The 15466-nt window shown below is 40.6% G+C and overlaps 1 long non-coding RNA gene across 5 annotated transcripts in view; it reads right to left on the bottom strand.

Moving 5' to 3' along the window:
• The window catches only part of LOC138739128 (uncharacterized), a 129854-nt gene that overhangs the window by 113733 nt on the left and 655 nt on the right, over positions 1–15466 (bottom strand). For 2 of the 5 annotated variants that reach the window (XR_011342020.1, XR_011342019.1), the window contains exons 2-3: positions 12015–12086; positions 9376–9409 (exon numbers count right to left, since the gene is read on the bottom strand). This is a non-coding gene — a long non-coding RNA (uncharacterized lncRNA). Of the gene's footprint in view, positions 1–319; positions 978–1958; positions 2286–3492; positions 3573–9375; positions 9410–12014; positions 12087–15466 lie in introns of those variants that run through there. The other 3 variants (XR_011342022.1, XR_011342021.1, XR_011342023.1) reach the window with 3 other exon arrangements.

Below are 15466 nucleotides of genomic sequence, written 5' to 3'. Positions count from 1 at the left end.
TCTCTGCTACTTCATCTGTGACCTTTGGCATAGTACTCAAATTAATTGTTTTGCAATTGGGAACTTTGCTTCCAGCAACCTTATGTCCAAATAATGTAACTTTTTAATTTTTTTTTCTGTTTGCAACATGATAGAAGCTGATTTCAAACATTTCAACCCATGCTACCCAATTACACTCAAATTAACCTACAATCTTGTATATTTTGGAAGGTGGCAAGAAACTGGAGCACCTAGGTAAAACCCACACAGACACAGAGTGAATGTATAAACTCCTTACAGCCAGTGCCGGATTTAAGCCTGCGTCATTGGCACTCTAATAGCCTTGTGTCAACTGCAACACTAACCATGCTGCCCTACAATTCTTAAGTTATTCGAAAGAAGATATTTTTGACCTGAGATTCTTGCTATCTGCTAAAAGGAACTACAGTTCATATGTAAAATTTCATGCAAATTAATCTGGGACTAACCATGGTTTTATTGAGTAAAAGCAAAAAAAAACTGAACAGAATGGGGCACTCTATATCTAGCCAACCAGGTTTGGACCAGAACGCATGTTAGGAGGGACATTAGCGAGTTGGTGGCGGGAGGGGACTGGATTTGTCATGCCATAACTGTATGGAACATTAAATTTCTAAATTAAGTTATTTTTACATTTTCAATTTCAAAAGACTGTGAGTATGGGAAAGGCCTGATTATATGAAACTCAAAGGTAATTCTGGGGTGTTCCAACCCAGCTGGCTGCATTAACATGTTATATTAATACATTTAGGAGATAGACAACATGCTTGAAATTATTTCAGCCTTGGTGTTTAAAGAGATGTTGCAAGAACAAGTTGGGGAAAGCACAAGGAAGCAAACACAATAAAAATCAAATATTAAAAGTCTGCTCATTACTTGATGGGAGGAACGAGACTGGCAGTGACATCTGTCACTGGAGGTTTTCATCAGAAGTACAGTCCCACTCTGGGAGGTGCAATCTGAAAACAGTCAAAAACTATTAACAGAGAAAGAAGAGTGAGCCCGGTGGACTATTTATCTATATCCTGATGCTCACAAAATAGACAAAACCCATTTGTCTAATTATTATTCCTCCCTCCCCTTTATCATCAAATAATGGAAGGTAGCAATGAAAGTGCTATCAAGTTATTCACCATTAACTTGCTGTTATGAATTTACCAGACCACTTAGCTCATATTATAGCCTTGAACCACCCACTGATTTCCAGCAGAGAAATGAGAGTGGCTGCTTTTAACATCAGGGCAACATTTGACTGAGTGTGGAAATGAGGAGTACTGAGGAAAATGAAGTTCATTAAATTTAAAGGGAAAGTACTTGACTTGCAGTAGTTTTCTGTTCCAAAAACGAAAATGATTTTTTAAAAATTGGAGGTCAATAAATCTTTCTCTGACCAGATTAGTGGTGTGTTACATTAAAGCTACACAATTACAAGGTAATTACTTTGTTCAAAAAAGAGAAGTTAACCACTTACTCTTGACACTGTTAAGGCATTTCCTCTCCATTAACAGTCTAGTATTACAACTGAGCAGAAGCTTAGCTGGACCAGCAACCTAAATGCTATGGCTTTATATCCTGGGACAAGCACCATCTACAAAGCACAAGATAAAGAGTGTGTCTGAATGCTCTTTGTAGACTTGGTGCTTGCAGTGTCAACAATGCTCAAAAAGCTCAACAAAATAACCCAACTGATTATTGACCCCATCTACCTTGGTAAACCTTCACTCCCACCAGCTCACCTTGGATACAGTGTGCGTGTGTAGCTTCTCACCAGGAATCTTTTGACACCACCTGCCATGCATACGATCACTACCACTCAGAAGGATAAGTACAGGAAGAACACCACATCCAGATGGATGTCCATTGAATGATGAGCTACCTTGATATGGAAATATGTTCTTTATTGGTGGATCTAAATTATGGAACTCCCAACACACTGTGCTGTGCAAAGACCTTTACCAGTAGAACTGTAATGATTCCAGAAGGAGGTTAAATATATGGGTATTCCTGGTGGTAGAAATAGTAGAATAAGTTTCTCCAAGCCTCTCTTTTTTGCCTTCTTCAGCTGCTCAGTAACATTATTCTTCATGCCAACATTGCTTCAGCTGCACGGTTCCTTTGAACAGTGCTATCCACATTCAGCCACCACGGTTTCTCAGTCTCAACTTTATTAGGTCATCTTACCTCACCTTAACAGTTTCTACTGTTTGTTTTACCCCAACTTGCACATGCTGTCATCCTTCTCAAAATTCACATCTGACGATCGGATTCTGTAAGAGGACAGCGGCCTGTGACAGAATTTAATTACATTCACTCAAGTACCTGCAGTACTCATTCATGTTGACTTGAAATCAGCAGTGTTTATGCGCATGAAGATTGTGAACCGATATTTCTAATCTATGGCTTTACTCTTCCACAAAACTTTCACACATCCTGGAGGAGGTGGTGTAACAGAACAATGATGATTCCTCAGAGGAGTAAGCTAAAGACACACCATGACACAACCTATGTAGATGATGCACCATTATTTCAGTGGTCCTTGTCTACTAGTTTCTAACCCTGTGATCCAAGTCTGAGGGCCTTCATCAATTGTAAAAACAAGAAACTGCACAGTGGGCCACTCAAGAAGCATGTGATATACTGACAACACCAGCATCATTGCTGCTCTGTATTGGGCAATTGGAATAGTTTCCCTCAAGCATGGTTAGAAAGATGCTTGTAGCCTTTGTGATGACCCCACAAACACTGATCAAATCAGTGACTGGAGATCATAACCAATGCATTGCACATCATGACAATTAATATTATTGTGCCTGATTATCCTCTGCCACAATACTTATCAACTTCAATGAAACTGAGCTAAGATACTGACATGTTGATCACAGATATCTGGGAATGAATTTTAAGACAATGTCAGCTTGTCATCTTCTGTTCATTGCTCTGATTTGTAAAGTATTTTGCAATTTCATGGCTGCAATAGACACAAGAATAGGTGAGGAGAGATGTTGATGGAAAAGGACAGGAAGTGGAGCAAAGCAAAAGCATCTTCACTAATCAGAAACCATTAAGAATTCTCAGCAGGTCGAGTAGTTTCTAGGGTGGGAGAAATAGATTAACATTGGTTACCTATCCAGATCAAGTTTTTTTTAAAATTTCAGACTTCTGGCATCGGCCGTATTTTAGTTTTTCATCTTTCACATTTCACCATCCCCTGTAAATACATGCTTCATGTCTTGATGCTGGAAATTGCCACTATGCATGCAGACCATGATAAGATGAACCCTTGCACTAACTCTGAGAATGCTTACCAAAGGATCCCAGTATTTAAAGCAATGCAGTAATTTCTATCTTCTTTAACACTCAAGGAGTGTTAAGAAGGGGTAAAGATTCATTGTTCCACAAAGTTTTGCCCAAGAGAGTGCACATTATGTTGGATTGTAATTTTATACTAAAATTTTGACAAATGATTTTTTTTCACCTGTTTCTTTGAGCCTGTATTTTTTTAATTGCTGCCTGGTAGCTGGACTTTCAGTCTGTGACCAGTGATGAGCTGTCACCTGTTGAGCATGCATGCTTAATTGAATAGTTAAGAGTGAAAAGTTTGATTAAACATTTAACTCAGTGCCCTCGGATACTTAAGTTAAAAATGTGCAAGAAATTTGAACAAAGTTACTCGGTACGCTGAGATTCACTTTTGAGGGAACATGCAAAAAAATGTGAAGCAACTTCAGGGGCCTGATTCAAGATGCACATAGGGAACAAAGTGAGGGAAAAAAACTAATGACAATGTGGTTTCCTTCTTCATCATTATAAATGGAAGATCATGTGAGTGTAAAAGGCATGTGAACTTGTCATGGATGTGCTGGGAATCATTTGCTCCCAGAATGGATAGGTGCTTGGAATGTAACTGGAGAGGACCTATTATTACCAACTGCATGACCCTGGAAAGTAGCCACCAGTACAGATGTAGCCTTCATTTATATCAGATGCAAGTGGGCAGGAGTATGGGAAAATCCCATTCTGGGACTCTACATACTGTAAACTTGGAAAATAAGGTGGTGAAATTAAGAACACTAAATGGTATTGAAGAGCGCGTCGAAAGAACCAAAGACTTGTTGATCCAAACCGAGGCTTTTATTAACTAAAAGACTGGAGCATATCACAAGTAGGTCGACCAGTCCAGAATGACCTGGTCTAGCTAGGAGCAATCCTTTAAGACCTGCCAGTAGGTATGGCTATGCTCTCAGCCAATCACCGTCATCCTACACTACATATACGTTGGTGATAAGAATCTGTACTATCACAGGTATTTATTAAACTGAGGAGGGTGATAAAGACAATAAAGCAAATCAATAATCTGCTTGGTCAGAATGAGGAAGCTAATTTATGTGATTTGCTGACATTCAAACCCACAAACAGTGTGAGAAGTGGAATATACAAGGAAAATCGAACCTTTATCCTCCCTCTTATGTGAAGATGCAGGTCAATGAATTGCAAGCCCATGCTGGTTCTATATCCCCAGTACCAACCACTCTTGTTTTTGCTAGTACTATTCTACCAAATGTTCACTTTTCACGTAGTATGACGAAAGATAACAATGATGTGATAAATCAAAGCCTGGGAGCATGTCGTATTTCGTCCATCCAAACACCAGAGTTTTTCAAGGTAAACTCTGAGCAGATTTTCAGTGTCCAAAACATTGCTTAAAAGCTTTCAACCATACATCTTTGTGGTTCCTCTATTTTTAATGCATTTCACAGTCAATTCTTGAGCTTCCTCCTCTGTTGCTCTTATTTTGCCATGCTAAATGAATGAATTTTAGGAAGCCTGAGAAATACACATGGAGCCATGGTAACTGTTCAAAAAAAACATAAATATTGCTCTGACTGCGCAATCAACATATTGAAACTGACAACCCACCTTTCCCAAGGGGCTTACTTACACACTGCTTAATATACTGGAATTAAATGTGGAAGTCAGTGGGTTGGAGTTGACATCCTAACATGCTGTTAATTTCAAATTGCAAAACCCCACATGCACACTCCTACAACTTAAACTTCAGCCCCAAGTGTCTACTGACTGAAATTTATGTTCCCTCTCAACCACAACTGAATAATCTCTCTCGTAGCCATTGCAAGCAGCTGCTGTGTATTTTCTTGCTTCTTATATTTTTCACAGATGGGGAAGATCTTCCCAGAACAAATTAATTTTGAATAAACATAATTTGAGATGAGTCAACTGCAGGAGTGTTAAAGAAATATTGTATTGCTTGTGGTGAACAGAAAGAATGAGCTGAGGATATTTTTAAAAATGTCTGCATTAAAGTTGTAGCAGATCTTCATACTTTCATGTTTTGAATGGTTTTATACTTAGGATGCAATCAAATAATAATAATGATTAAGCTGTCTGTGCTGAAGACCTAAAGTGAGCTGAACATTATGGAATAATACAAGAAGAATAGGAGGAAACTTTGCCTGTGTTTTGAAAGAGATATTCAATAATTCATGTCTGATCTTCGAAGATTGCACGAACATTTTCTCAGCCCATGAGTCCACCAGTTTAAATTCATCCCATCTGATTGCACATGGTCCACATCCCTCTCAACTGCCTATATGTCTCATGAATATTGATGCCGTAATCACTTGCAGCGCGCTGCAGGCACCTGCCACCCGCTCTCATACTGCTACTGAACGTGGGATGAACAGGGCAATATAGTGGCTATTTAGCGGGTTACCCATCAGTGTGAACACTCCCAACCAGAGGTGGGGTGTAAAAATCAATCGTGTTCTTTGGGATGTCAGTGTGAAAGGGGCTTATTTAAAAAAACCCTACCTCACACACCTTTTTTAAAATCTTTTTCTCTCACCTTAAACCTCTGCCCACCAGTATTTGGCAATTTCACTTTGGAATATACACTCTGACTATCTCACTTATATATGTGCCTCTCCTAATTTCACTAACTTTCATCAGGTCACCCTTTACCTTCTAATCCTTCAAAGAAAACGATTGAGTTTGTTCAAACTCTGCGTTTAGCTACAACTTACTAATCCAGACATCATCCTGGTCAACATTTCTGCATCTGCTTCAAAACCTCCATGTCATGACTACTAACAGTGTGGTGACCAAAACTGCATACAATACAGCAAATATGACCAAAGCAAAGTTTTATGTAAGCGGCAGCATTATTTCCCAACTGATGAAAGCAAGCGTGCCAAATGTGTTCAAAACCACCCTATCCACTTGTGTTGCTACTTCCAGGAAAGTATGGATTTTCATTCCAAGATAAGAAAATCTGCAGATCACGTGCAATAGACAAATGTGCAGGAGAAATTCAGCAGGTCACATCATTTTCCTATCAAAGTGCTCAGACCTAAAGCATTATTTACCCTTTACATCCTATGGATTTTGCCTGATTTGCTAACTTTTTTTTCCAGTACATTTGTGCATTTCCCTCTGTAGGTCAACACTCCTAAGGATTTTGCCATTTACTGAATACTTTTCTCATGCATTTGAACTCCCTCCCAAAATGCAACAACTCCCATACATTTTAGAATCCTCTCTATCACCCCTCAGGCATTGAAATCCTGGAACATTAAACTGCCAATTCTGTGTCATTCTCAACCAAGCTTCTGTAATATCATATCATAGTTGGATGTACTAATCTAGGCCCTAAAGTCACCTGCATTGCCCATTGCATTCCTTGCATTTAAATAAATATCCTTCAGATCATCTGGCCCATTATGTTCATTAACCTGGCCCTACCTCCTCTCCTTATTAGTCTAACTAGACTAAACCTTTACCTCTCCTCAATCTCATCTCCACTGGAAGATCTACTGATCCACGTTCTACTCCTTTGTACACTCGCTTATACCCTCCTTGTAATTTTAGCAATCCTCCAGCAAGAATACTGATGTTCCTCCAGTTTAAGTACAACCTGTCCTTGTTGTTTAGGTCCCACCTGCCCTAGAAGAGAGCCTGATAATCTTGGAATCCAAAGACCTCCATCCCACACTAGTTCTTTATCCATGCATTTTACTTTATTTATTTTGTGCCTTGCTCACACATGCCATAGGGAGTAATGTGAAGATAACAGCCCTTGAGGTCCTGCTTTATAATGTTCAACCTCACTCCCCAAATTCTCCTTGCAGGATCTCTGTGCCTGTACTAATGTGGATCACAACTTCTGACTGTTCACTCTCCCTTCAGAAAATACTGTTCACATTCAGACTTTCTTGATTCAGGCATCATATCCATTTCCATAATCCTGCAATATTTTGTTTTTCAATAATGACATCAGAAACCCTGGCAAATTTCTACTAAGGTGTGTTGGAAAGTGTGCTGACTGGCTGCATCACGATCTGGTACGGGGACATCAATACCGCTAATTGTAAAGCCCTCCAAAAGGTATTATTGATTTTCTTTTGTTTTACTTTCTTTGTATTGCACGATTTGTTTACATTTGTTATCTGTTTACATTTCTTTATTTGTTTACAAGCATATACAGTGTACAATTTTTTTTTTGTACAACCAATTCGTGGTAATTCTGCTACACCTGCAGGAAAAAGAATTTCAGGGTTGCATGTGATGCAATGTACATGTACTCTGACAATAAATTTGAAATCTAAAATCTGAAAATCTGATTTCCTTTTGAATGTTGCTCAAGGCTGAAATTATGACAGTATATTGAGGATATTGGAGGCCAAAAGTGGAGAATTGCTGCAATATTAAAGGGTTTTAGGTCAGGAGAAGATTATGGCATTCAGGATAGTTGAAACAACAAAAGGATTAGAAAACTTATGAGAATCATAAGAATGTATACTGCTGAATGGAGAGCCAATATACTTTAAAGCTCTGAGATGATGGGAAAATAGAAAAGATTATGAAAAAAAACCCATCAGATTATGACAATAAAGGAGGGTGATCATACAGAATTGGAATAGATATGTGGTCAGAAGAATTGGTCATGTTAAAAAGGATGAAATGCTTGTTGCTGTACCAATGACTTTTGTTTATCTCTTAATTCCTTTAACATAACATAACAATTTACAGCACGGAAACAGGCCATTAGGCCCTTCTAGTCCGCACCGAACCAAACACCCCTCTCTAGTCCCACCTCCCTGCACAATGCCCATAACCCTCCATCTTCTTCTCATCCATATACCTGTCCAACCTTTTCTTAAATAATACAATTGACTCTGCCGCCACTATTTCTCCCGGAAGCTCATTCCACACGTCTACCACTCTCTGAGTAAAGAAGTTCCCCCTCATGTTACCTCTAAACCTCTGCCCCTTAATTCTTAACTCATGTCCTCTTGTTTTAATCTTTCCTCCTCTTAACGGAAATAGTCTATCCACATCCACTCTGTCTATCCCTTTCATAATCTTAAATACTTCTATCAAATCCCCTCTCAACCTCCTACGCTCCAAAGAATAAAGACCTAATCTGTCCAATCTCTTCCTATACTCTAGATGCTTAAACCCAGGTAAAATTCTGGTAAACCTTCTCTGCACTCTCTCCACTCTGTTTATATCCTTCCTATAATTAGGCGACCAGAACTGCACACAGAACTCCAAATTAGGCCGCACCCACGTCTTATACAGTCTCAACATCACCTCCCAACTCCTATATTCCATGCAATGATTGATAAAGGCCAGCATACTAAAAGCCTTCTTCACCACCCTATTCACGTGAGTTTCTACCTTCAGGGAACGATGTACCATTACTCCTAAATCTTTCTGCTCTTCTGTATTCATCAATGCTCTCCCATTTACCACGTATGTCCTATTCTGATTCTTCTTACCAAAATGAAGCACCTCACACTTATCAGCATTAAATTCCATCTGCCATTTTTCAGCCCACTTTTCTAAGCAGCCCAAATCCCTCTGCAATCCTTGAAAACCTTCTTCATTATCCACTATTCCACCTATCTTACCCTATCATTGAAATCCATCTGCAGTGGTTGGTCCAAGCCCAAAGATGTGGCAATTCCTTTGTCTCCACATTTCTCTCACTTCTAAGACCTTCTTAAAATGAAATTTGTATCCTCTATCATTATTGTTGCCTTTTTTGACATGATGGCAAATTTTCTGTGAAATAAGTTTTTCCCAATGTAAATGCATTGACACAATGCCTTTTTGACTGTGAATCCAATAAAATGTATGGGGTTTAAAGATTAATTGGGTGGCACTGGCTCGTGAGCTGGAAAGGGCCTGTAACTGTGCTATATGGCTCATTTTTTAAAAAAAAATGTACATTAAAAAAATAATTTAATTAGGTTACCAATTAATATTTTAAAAGATTGCTCTTAATTTTCAATCCAACATGTGTTGCAAAATTAATTTAAAAAACTTTCTACAAACCTTTTGTCAATAAATAGACGAAGACTCTTTGATCCTGTAAAATGAACAGAGAAAAATCTGAATGGAAATATTAGATGTAATATTAAATATTTCAAAGGATTCAATTCTTTTTTCTAGAGAACTAGTAATGCTGAAGGAATTGAGATGCAGATGAGTTGATATCTAATTGAAGAGTGGGACAGGTTTGAATGCTCTTCTACAGATTGTCAAAATGAAGTTATGTCTGTGAGAGCCACAAATATACAAAAAGGACTGAATATATTTGGGACTTCAAAAATAGTGTAACTGAAATATGATAGTTTTTTTTGTTAATTTGATGCAGGTAGGTGAGTAAATATAGTATCAGATGGCAGTGTTCTGACATGCAGTGTAAATAATATTTATTGTGTTTGTTAGCTTACAAAGTTATGTCTGTTCCCCTGTTTCTGAATTGCTTATGTGGCCCAGATGAAGTTGACTTCTACATACTTGGCCAGAATTATCACAATAATGTGCAAGATTTGTCTTTTCAGAATGATGTTGAGATCGTACTTATTTCAGAATCAGGATTTATTGTCATGAAGAAGTCTTGAAATTGAAAGTGTATTGCAGCAGCCTCAGTAAAAAAAACATGCATATTATAACCATCTTACGACATTACTATAAAAATGAAATGATAATAATAACAGGGCATAAAAAGTAAGGCAGCGTCTTTGGTTCATTGATATTCAGGAATCTGATGGGAATGGGGAAGAAGCTGTCCTTGTGCCACTGAGGTGCTTGTCTTTAGTCTCCTGTACCTTTTCTACAATGGTAGCAAAACTGAAGAGGGCATGTTCTGGGTGTTGGGGGTCTTTGAAAATAGAAGCTGCTTCTCGATGGAGTATAATCTGGTGCCTGTGATTGCGCAGGCTGAGTTAACAGCCCTCTGGAGCTTATTCTTGTCCTGAGAGTTGGTGCCTCCATACCAGGCAGTGATGTAACCAACCAGAATGCTCTCCATGGTGCACCTGAAGAGGTTTACAAGAGTCTTTCTGACATATTGAACTGCCTCAGACACCTCACAATGTCTGAGCCTTCTTTGTGATTGCATCAATGTGGAGGCTCCAGGACAGATCCTCAGAGATGTTGACACCCAGGAATTTGAAGTTCTTGACCTTCTCCACTACTGAGCCCTCAATAAGGTATGGGTCATGTTCCTCTGACTTCTTCCTGAGGTCCACAATCATCTCCTTCATTTTGCTGATGTTGAGTGCAAGGTTGTTGTTGTTACACCATTCAATGAGCTGATCTATCTCCCTCCTGTATGATTCCTCATTGCCGTTTGCGATTCTTCCAACAACTGTGGTTCTGTGGTTTTATCAGCAAACTTGTAGATGGCCTTGGAATTGTGCCTGGCCACACAGTTAGGGGTGTATAATGAGTAGAGCAGTGGGCTAAGCACACATCTTTGCTATGTGTCTGTGTTGATAATCAGTGAAGAGGAGATTTTGTTTCCAATTTGTACTTACTGTAGTCTTCCAATCAGAAAGTCAAGGATCCATTTGTAGAGTGGGGTACAGAAGCTGAGAGTTTATAGCTTCTTGATCAGCACTGAGGGAATAATGGTGTTGAAGGCCAAGCTGTAGTCGATGAAGAACAGCCGTATGTATGAATTGCTGTTTTCGAGGTGATCCAGAACTGATTGGAGAGTCAGTGATATTGCATCTGCTGTGGAGTGATTGTGACGATAGGCAAATTGCAATGGGTCGAGATCTTTGCTGAGGTACATGCTAATTCTGTCCATGACCAGCCTCTTGAAGCATTTCATCACAATAGAAGTTAGTGTTACTGGCCAGTAGTTATTGTGGCAGCCCTCGCTACTCTTCTTGGTGCCGGGATGATTGATGCCCTTTTGAAGCAGGTGGCAACCTTTGACTGTCATAATGAGAGGTTGAAAATGTCTGAACATTCCAGCTAGTTGGTTGGCACAGATTTTCATTACCCTGCCTGGTATTCCATCAGGGCCTGATGGTTTGTGAGGGTTCACCCTGTTGAATTATGTTCTGATGTCACCCTCAGAGACAGATATCACAGGGTCCTCAGACTTTTCAGGGATTCTAGTAGGCATTGTTTAGTTCTTCTGAAAGCTGACATAGAAGGTATTCAGCTCATTGGGTAGTGAAGCATTACAGCCATCTACAGTGTTTGCATTTGCTTTGAAGGCTCAAATGGCCTGCACTCCCCGCCATAGTTGGTGTGTATCTGTCTCTGCCTCGATTTATCTTCAGAATTGCCACTTTGCTTTGGAGATGGCCTCCAGCAAGTTTTATCTCGACTTCTTGTAAAGATCTCAATTCCCATCCTTAAATGCCCTTTTTCCCGCCCTCAGCATTATCTGATTCATCCAGGGCTTCTGGGTAGGGAACACCCAGTATTTGTGTGTGGACACACACTCATCCACACAGGTCTGTGAATTGCTGAGCCACAATGTATGATACATTAAAGAGAACTTGGAGAAATATTTTGAGCAGAATTGAAATGGAATTCTAGACATATACAGGCATTTAAATTACCCTGCAAAAGGCCCGCATAAGTCTCAATTATATTCAGTCATACTATATGTCAGAGCATCACCAGTGCCAGTTTGTGAAAATACAGCTCCAATATGGAGCAGTTACCTGGATGTTAAGCAGATGGATGATGGTCCTCGTATAACAAAATTAATTGAAACTCAACTAATCCAACAACATCTGTGAAAAGAGAAAACAGTTAACATTTCAGTTAGAAGACCCTTCATCAGAATAGTTTGTTGGTTATTACGGAACTTAGTTTCCAACCTGTGCAATACACAAATGTGTTGGAGAAACTCAGCAGGTCACGCAGTATCCATAGGAAGTAAAGGGTGACCAATATTTTGGACCTGGGCCTTACTTTAGGTATTGTAAGGGCCCAGGCATTGCACTCAACCCCAACATTTACCAATTTATTTTCGTTCAACTTAGTTGCCAATAAATTATCATTGATGCTGTGCCATGCCTTGGAAAAAATAAGAGGGTTTATGTCATGGCACATCACATGAGAAGGTCCATTAACAACCAAGGGGTCAATTTAGATGCCCAGTTTGTACCCAATTTGGATTCAGCTATTGCCTATAGACAGCAAGACAGATGAGTGAAGGGTGAAAGTTGGTGTGGAGAGAAAGAAAACTTCCTTACTATTCTTTGAGTGCTACTATATTGTCTTGTTCATAGAACAATACAGCACAGTACAGGCCCATCGGCCCTCAATGTAGTGCCAACCCAGATATTCCTTCCTAAAAAAAAGTGCAAAAACCCTCCCTACCCCATAACCCTCTATTTTTTTTAATCCATGTGTCTATCTAAGAATCTCTTCAATGCCCGCAATGTTTCAGCCTCCCCACCACCCTGGCGAGACATTCTAGGCACCTATAACTCTCCGTGTATATATAAAAAAATAACTAACCCCTGATGTCTCCCCTAAATTTCCTTCCTTTAACTTTGTTCACGTGTCCTCTGGTGTTTACCAATAGTGTTGGGTTCAAACATGCTCGTAATAAAAACTACCTTGAGTCTTGAGTCGCGTTCATAGCTTGCTTTGTTTTACATACTCCGAGTGAACATCTACTTGCACAGGCTTTCCCTGCTAGTCCTAGCTAACTGATGTCCCACCAATAGTGTTACACCACAGTTACCTGTCTCCTGCCTTCCACATTTTTGAGAGGACAAAATGTCTGATGCAACCACAACAGATTGTAATGCACAGTAAAACAAGAATGTCTGCAAAAGCTGCATTTGTGGTTAATACAAAAGTGCTGGAGGAACTCAACAGATTCTGCAGGATGACTTGACGAAGAGCTTGGGCCTTCGTTATACAGTACAACTCCAATTATCCAGGATTGGTGGCAGTGTTTCAGCCAGCATTTTTTGTTTGGTGAGAATTAAACATTATTTTAAAATTTTGGATAAATGAGGCCATTTGAAACAAATAAAAAATCCCTTGTCGCAAAGTTTTCAAGGAGTACGGCCTCCCGGGCAGGAGAAGGATCTCTGGCTCCTCTCCTTTCCTCCCCTCTTGGCACACTGGAGCTCCCGACCCTGACTCTGAACCTTCCCCTTGGCCTACTATCACATATGCACACCAGATTCCCCGGTGTGTGGTAGGCCTAGGGGAGGATTCGGAGTCAGGGGTATCGGGAGCTCCAGTGACTGGAGAGACAGGAACTCGCTAACTCACCAGTGAGTGTTCCATTAGCCCGGGAGCCTCCACAGAGATCAGCAGCAGTGGTGAGCACATGTCGGGGATGGGCGGCAGTGGTTAGGAGGTCTTGGTGATTGGCAGCGCCATTGCAGCCAGCATTTTTTTTGGTGAGAATTAATCATTATTTTAATGTTTGTTGTTGTTTAAACATTGATACAAGTGATTTGCTGTTGCGAATGGGCTATTTAAAAAAAAATGGTCAATTCTCTGAAAAAGTATTTATCCGACATAATTCCTGTCCCAAGCTTTGCAGATAATTGGAGTTCTACTGTATATCTTTGCCTCGTATGGATGCTGCAGACCTGTTGAGTTTCTCCAGCACTTCTCTGTCTGAATTCCTGAAGCACAACAATCTCATGATATTTGCATGAGAACCACAAACTTTTCTGGAAAACTATGAATGAATAAATGTGTAAAATTATTCTCAGTGTAGAGCAAATAAAAATATGGCATAAAATCCAGATATTCCCTTGGAAAAAAAATGAACAGAAGTTTTTAAAATCTTTTTTGTGCAAGGTTATTGCCACAAATTTTACCACAGGTAGTTAATGAGGTGTTGAGACAATTTAAAAAAATGATACTAAAATATTATTTTGGTGGATAGCCCTATTTATCAGTTAAGCCTTAACATATACACTGCACCAAACAGACTCCTATTGACCTGCTGAGCTTCTCCAGCATTTTGTTTTTACTTCAACCACAGTGGCAAAAGATTTTTGTTATTTACTTCTCACTACTACTGAAAGCCCTCCGAGGAATGTCTACACTGAAGAAGTTTGCTTTTGCTCTCCGTAGGGAGTTCTATAGATTTTCTCTCATTGCTCCCCATCTGTAATCCCTGCTGCTCTGAAGCTTAACGACCATATTCACACCCAGGCTCGATTGGACAGCCATGTTGCCTTCCTCTCTACTTGGCTGCACTGCCATCTTGAGCCTCGTGGTTTCCAGCTCTGGTTCCAGGCCTCACAGTTTGGACCCTGCAAGGATCTCAGCATTAACTGCTGCTCTCTCCACTTCTCCCGATGACTCCGATGCACCACCCTTGCCTTGATGTGGAGATATCAGCGATAACTCACCCTCTCACCACCAATGCTCCGAACCTTGCTGGCCATGGCCTGCAGTGGATTTCTCCTGTACTTCATCTGCCGCTGGATCCACGCATTTAACCTTGCCTCTTCACCTACTTGGTGTCCATCAAGAACTGTAAGCTCACCGCTCTTGAGATTGCAGCCTCTGTGACCCTCCACATAGATCCCCATCTTGGCCCTGAAACCCTACCCTTTGGCACTCCAAATGCCATGGCTGCCAATCCGACCATGGCTTCAGCCACCAACTCACCAGAATTCCTTAGGCCATGACACTGACTTAAGCCCGGGGCCCAGCCGTCCACCGGAACACCGACTCTGGCCGCAGACCCCACGAATCTCCCAATGCCACTGTCACCCACTCCCACCTAGGCCTCAGCTGCTGTCATGTTGGTACTCTCAATGCCATGGGGCTGCCCACTCCCACCTGGACCCCGGCCACCAACATGACATTACTCCTAATGCCACAGCCACCCAGTCCAACCCAGGCTATGACCCTCTACTCACCAGAGCTGAAGAATCCTCGACTAGCAACTCCCGACACAGACTATTACCACCAGACGACGCTGGAGCCTCCTTCACTGACTTGCACTGCATGTATCCCAACACAGATTGTTACTGGACTCCTGACCTCACTCCTGGATCCTACTTACTTCTCCCCCTCTCTACCCATTCCCTATCCTACATCTCTCCCTAATCCATCCCCATCTCCTGTATTCTGCCCCTCCTCTCCCCAACCTTCATCTCATTAATCCCTTTCTCTGGCT

The sequence above is a fragment of the Narcine bancroftii genome, chromosome 7, assembly GCF_036971445.1.
Source record: "Narcine bancroftii isolate sNarBan1 chromosome 7, sNarBan1.hap1, whole genome shotgun sequence".
Taxonomy (NCBI): domain Eukaryota; kingdom Metazoa; phylum Chordata; class Chondrichthyes; order Torpediniformes; family Narcinidae; genus Narcine; species Narcine bancroftii.
This window is presented reverse-complemented; position numbering and strand designations above follow the sequence as displayed.